A 6,161-nucleotide genomic window follows, 5' to 3' on the forward strand; every position below is an offset into this window, starting at 1 on the left:
CTAATTGACTTAATGCTTTCCCTAACCCTAACCACAACCTAACTTTAACCCTGACACTAAAACCAAAGTTTGAGTCTCCAGTCTCCAGTATTTTGGTCCCTATAAGGACTGTTGGTCCCCACAAATATAGTAAACTTCCAATTTTTGGTCCCCACAAAGACATGCATGCTCATACACACACACACACTTTTACCTTTTGGCCATAACTCTTGTACATGTACAGGTTTTGGACAAAGGGGCATTAATCACACTCTTCTTGCCATAGCAAAATCCCTTCAAGCTACAGGGCAGCCAGAATACTCTGTAGTAGTTCACTACATCAGAAAGTTAAAACGAAGCAGACTTCCAGCAAAGAACAATCTGCGATCAACTCACTCATGTCAGAAAGAGATTCCAGTTGCTATTTTTTCCTTATTGTTGTGTCTAATGGGGCCTTTTTGAAGACAAATGCTTTTTAGCAGCACAAACGCACTCTGCAGTAAATACTTCTGTTTTTATATTCACAAGCACTCGGGCTTTAATTTTCATTTTAATAACTGTGAAGAAAAACACAGGCACCGGGAGATACCATCTTTCATTTGCTCTAACTGGGAGTCAAAGATTATTATTTCCCACCTCATCTGTGCAATGAAAATTTATTTCAACTAGAGGAGGGCTGCTCGTATTTATGGGAATTAATTCACATGTGCACGGGTGACTGTGACGGAAACACTAGCTGACATCTGAGTTATGTATTTCGCATGGACGGATGAGGGGAGATTGCGAATCAGGTACCTTACGACAGGAGAGAAAGTTTCTTGAATTTATGTTTGTTTCTGTTTGCCTTGACTTCTCAATCCAAGTTGCATTTTGTTGTAAGCTTGGGTTTGGCTTCAATCCTTCCTGGAAAAATGACTCCCTTTCATTCTGCATTTGATCCCAGAAAATGACAAAAACCATTTGAACTAGCTGAATGACTCCCACCTGTAGCATACTTCTCTCCTGAGAATCTCACACATGGACATTTCCAAATATGGGCCCCTGATTCACCCCCTCCCTTTATAAAAGTCAAAAGTCACACACCAAACACCCTATAATGACTTAATAAATGCAATTTTCTTCTTCTACTTCTTCTTTTTTTTTAATCCTTACCATGACAACTCTCAGAGGGGGAGACCTTTGACTTGTCACCCACCCCCGAAGCTCTGCTGCCTTTTGTTATGCTGAGTCTTAACATGTGTCACTTTCACTGCTGCACTTTTCCACTGCCTGTTCAAGATAAATACCAATTGGGAGCCCAGCTTGTCAGGAGAAATTATGGCATCACGTCTCATGTTGGAGAAAAGACAGAAATCTTTTTGTTTACACACATGCCATTTAAAGCTGGACTTTAAAAGACAGACCCTCTTTCTCCTGAGCAAACACTCAGGGGTTTAAGAGATTGAGGGAGAACTGAAACCTCTCCAGCGACTCAAGGGGAGGGAAGTGAAGGGAAAGGTTATGGCAGCTCTGGTTTGTATCCATGTGACTGTCTGGGTTGCTCTACATTTAATCAACGCGTCTCTCAGTGTGTTCGTGAATTTTTTAGTTCCTGTCTGTAACTGAATGTTTACATTTCTGCACTTGTAATGAATGGCTTGAGGATCTGCTTTTCTCTTCCTTTTATTTGGAAAATTGTTGAAGAATTGTGCGATACAGGTTAGGAGCTGTCAAACGTCAGGATTTCAGTTTGTCGTGCATCAAGCGTGTCCTTTTGCTGTGATTTTAGCCCTCAGATTTAAATGAAATGGGACCACTCTTGGACTCGGGGCTCTCGACTACAATGCTGCACATGCACATTTTTCTGTCCGATAAACAAACGAACCCTTTTACAGACTTGCTTTAAAGTCTCTGACACATCTAGGTTCAGACAAACCCTGTGCCATGGCCTTGCCTTACAGGTCTATTCAAAGCACAGTGATGTAGCATCAAGAGCCAAACCCTGTCACTTTAAAACCTTCCAAGCTCATACCTCTGGAGGTAGGCAGGCATGGAGGAGATAAGGCTAAGCCCACACCTTTCTTTTTTCTCTCTCTCCCTCTCTCTTCCTTTTTCTCGATTGCTCTCTGGGTTTTTTTCTCCACATTTTCCTTTACAGCAAGCCGAGGCATGGAGGGTGTTGCGATATCCACAGTTCAGATGTTCTATTGTAAGTCGACGTTGTGTCACCTCATAAAGAAAGAGTAGGGTGATCTATCAGTCACTATGTGATGTGGCTCTAATAACCTTGAAGCAGTTATGGGTCTTATAGAATTGTAGAAGATAGCTGTGACTATTGAACCTGTTCTGAATGGTTTAATGACAGTATCTTATAATATTCCATAAATGTTTTAACATGTTATAAAGATTCAATCACTGTTAGACAGAAATAGACAGAAATATCTCACAGAATGAGAGGGAAAAGAACATGTTTACTTTAAAAATGCAAGCTGTTGTATTCACCTCTACCACGTTGTTTCTACGGAAACCTAGTGCTTGCTAACTGATCGAGGTATTTTTGTCTTCTAAGCGAAGTAATGGCCTCTGGTAGGGACAAGCGGGTGTTATATTGCATCCATCAGCTACATCAGCTACATAGCTGTTGGATGTTAAATTGGTTCCTTAAAACTATTTTTTCCAGGTTTCTTCCTGTTAAAAAGGAGTTTTTCCTTCCTACTGTCGCCAATTGCTCATAAGTGGTTGTCTCATTCTGGCACCAAATAAATCAAGTAGAATTGAAAGTTTGCATTACACATGGAGAGTCCTCTGGTAGTTCTGTTCAGCTGAACCCAGCTGTGATTCTTGCAGCCCGTATGTGTCAGCTCTATATAGCGCTAAGCATAATAGTGGGAAGGCAACCAAACAGCATGCTCCAACCCCTAAGAGCTTCCCTCCAGCTTACCACCAGAGTGTCAGGCTCCTGACTCGGGGTGAAGTAGCAGGAGGGATGGCCTTTGCACAGGAGCTTCTCCCTGCTGTGGAATACTTAGCAGATCATCATAGGAGCTACATCGACTTTCACCAGGGTAGTTCTCAGCAACATGGAATACTAAGGGAATGGTGGCATTGCCCTGTAAAATATCTGTAACATTTGTGCCCCCTAACATTTTAGGAATTTTTCAAACATTTGCTAAATGTGCTCACTGTTCCCAGTACACCTGCAGTATGCATGTTCAAAAGGAGATACTCCACATCAGTAAAACTAATTTAGCTCTAATTTTCAAAAACAAAAAAGAAAACCATAAGATTTGTCATGTGTTGCAGTTGCACATCCAAGTAAAAGTAATTTCAGTAGATGCAAACTGTTGAATTTGCAGAGACTTCTGCATTTTAGTGCCCAGTAGGGTGCATACATTCTATAACTCATTGCTGCCGTTACACTGCAAGCATAAGCATTTCATCATACATCCATTGACCTGACTGGAAGCATATTACACAGCATGTATACAAACTATATTTGATGGAATTATTAGAGGCAGGTGTGTTGTGCTTACTGTCATTACCTCTACCATCCGGCGAGGAGATAAACAAAAACTAGCATTTATGCATCACGCACGTCTGTTTGACATGTTTGTACACATACAATTTCCGCTTCACTGGGTTATATATTGCCACACAAATTGCACAACCCTCGCCTCTGCAACGTCGTCGGGCATCTATACAGTTTTTATCCAGACAATTTCCACTTCCTTGCACACAAGCAACAATGCACATTTGCCAGGGATGCACTAGATAAACACGCATTCACACACCTGACACATCAAGGAGTAGGCGCGCGCTCTTTCACCGTCCGGAGTGGCTTCATAGCCTGTGATTTAATGGTCATTTTGTCGGCCGCAATAGCATCCTTCCCCATCCCCTGGTGCCCACTGGTAAAATAACAGGCTCTGGGCTCATCCACAAAACCCACAGGACCACACTTGAATCATTGCTACAATTTGAGCTATCAAATCATAATGGGAGGATGAGATTGCCTTTCTTTCCTTGGTGCACGAGTGTGTGTATGTGTGCTTGAATGTGTACATGGTGAGTAGCTAAGCAGGTTTGTATTCTCCGGGCCTGTAGCCTTGGGTTAAAGTGTTGTTACAGCTCATATTTGTTCTCCTATTATCTTACTGCGAAGATGCCAGGTCTTCTTTGTTGTTTTACTGTTTTTTTTATTTTTATTTCAAAGCTCCTTGTTTTAATTATTAAAAGTGAGAAACGGCTCAATAGTTAGCTGTTGGTTTTTCTCTGAATGCATCTCTAGGTTAGGTTTTGTCTGTAATTGTGTTGTCTTGTACTACAGCCTTAGATTTTGCTCACACTGGTATGTTCTCAGACTGATACCTGGACATTTTTTGTCTGTCTAGTTGTTGTGCAGTCCATTTGTCTGGTCCGTGTAATGGGAAATGTAAGACACAAATCAAACAGGGGTGAAGTCATCTTTTTTGCCTGCAAAGAAGCCTGAGCGGATATTTAAAGTGAATATATTTCTTATGACATCACACGGTGCAGACCATTAACAGTATCCTTTGCATCTGGCTGCTGTGGCTCTGCTTCCTGATTTCTCTCTAATTCTTGCCTTGACATTGCAACCTTGATGCCCACTTGCTTTACGTCACCTCATTCTTATGTGTGTTCGTAGTTAGCGCTTAATATTATGGCATCTTCAAGGCCTTCCCTTTTAGTTGACATCACACCGTGAGTGACAAGATATCAGTGGCACAGAAAACGCAGACAAAAGAGAAAAGGGCAGAAAGCGATGGATGATTGCCCTCAGCCCAGAGACACTGTTATTACATAGCAGTCTGTGCCACCACAAGAGCAGTGAGGTCAATTTTTCCTCTGTGAATGGAATGTAATTTACCGTCAGCTTTGTAAAGGCAAGTCTTGGTCATGGTGGAGGGAGCTCTCTCTTCTGCTCTGGGCTAATGATCGCCTTTGACAGAGGAATGGCCGCCGTGCTTTTCACCGCAATCCTTATTCCACTCGCATTGATCCCCCCTGCCTATTTTCACACAGTAATGGATGGCATTGTCCCTCCCTCGCCACTGTTAGTACAAATAATTACGAATCAATATGCACTCAAGGCCCCGCATCAGAATATCATTTTAACACATGATTTATTCCCGCTAATGCCGCGCAGTCCTTCCCATGTGTAGGAGTCAATGGTGGGCTGTACTGCATCCAGATCCCTAACCCCCCTGTGAGATCAATCAAAGCAATCAGCTAAATATTCTCAAACAGAGCTGGTGCATGAAAGAAGAAGTGCTTTTTCTTTCATTCTTTTCACCTATGTGGGTATCCCTGTATGGAATGACAGGTGGATTTAGTTTTGGTGTTTTGTCTTGGTGAACACATAGAAATTGGCTTTTTTTAAATTATGTTGAAATATGCCCTTGACTCATGCGAAGCCATCCAAACTTGATATGACTGCACACTTCAATGTTGGCTCTGCAGACCCTCAAACAGCTGCAGTAAGGTCTAATGTTGCTCTCTTAAGCCATCAAACTAACATTCTAAATATGACTTGGCAAGGAAATCATATCAGAATCATCTGTTTGCCCAGGCTTGGTGCTTTAAGGCTAGCACACTAATCTCTTCGCTCTCCAGCCCTGTCAAGACCGGTGAAATGTCATGCAGTGTTTGTGCTCTGATGATGTGTGTGTATGCATTTGTGTGTTAGGGCTTGTCATTTGACATTTTTGGCAGACAGCAGAGCCAGATTGCTTTGAATCGTAGTTCAAGTATTCCACCTAACCGAGCCCTTCAAATTCTAGCTCATCCACTGCCATAACTGTCACACAGAAATGGAAAAGGTCACACAAACCATGCCTCTGCTCTCAGCAGCCTATAGGTCTTGGTATAAATGACCCAAAATGATTCGAATGATTAGTGAGTGGTTTGAGTAGCACCACACACAAATGCTATCTAAAGCCTTTTGATTGATAATTGAGATATTTATATATAAACTCATGCTGGATATCTACACTGAGATAGAGTGGGATATCTGTTAGGAACAAAAGGGTGCCACATCTTTTTTGAATGAAAATGACCAGGTTGTACAGGGCTCAATTCAAAGACACCTTGAAAATCAAAGTGAAAAAAATGATGTCGCAGGTTTGTCCATTGTGTTGAAATTTCATTGCAGCAACTCAAAGTGGTGATTCGGGCATGCTTCT

At 41.9% G+C, this 6,161-nt stretch overlaps 1 protein-coding gene across 1 annotated transcript in view; it reads left to right on the top strand.

Annotated features, from left to right (window-relative positions):
- The window catches only part of LOC102205917 (partitioning defective 3 homolog), a 346,721-nt gene that overhangs the window by 299,629 nt on the left and 40,931 nt on the right, over nt 1–6,161 (top strand). The window lies entirely within an intron of this gene.

Source organism: Pundamilia nyererei, unplaced genomic scaffold (genome assembly GCF_000239375.1).
Source record: "Pundamilia nyererei isolate P.nyererei 1_Seehausen unplaced genomic scaffold, PunNye1.0 scaffold00101, whole genome shotgun sequence".
NCBI lineage: Eukaryota > Metazoa > Chordata > Actinopteri > Cichliformes > Cichlidae > Pundamilia > Pundamilia nyererei.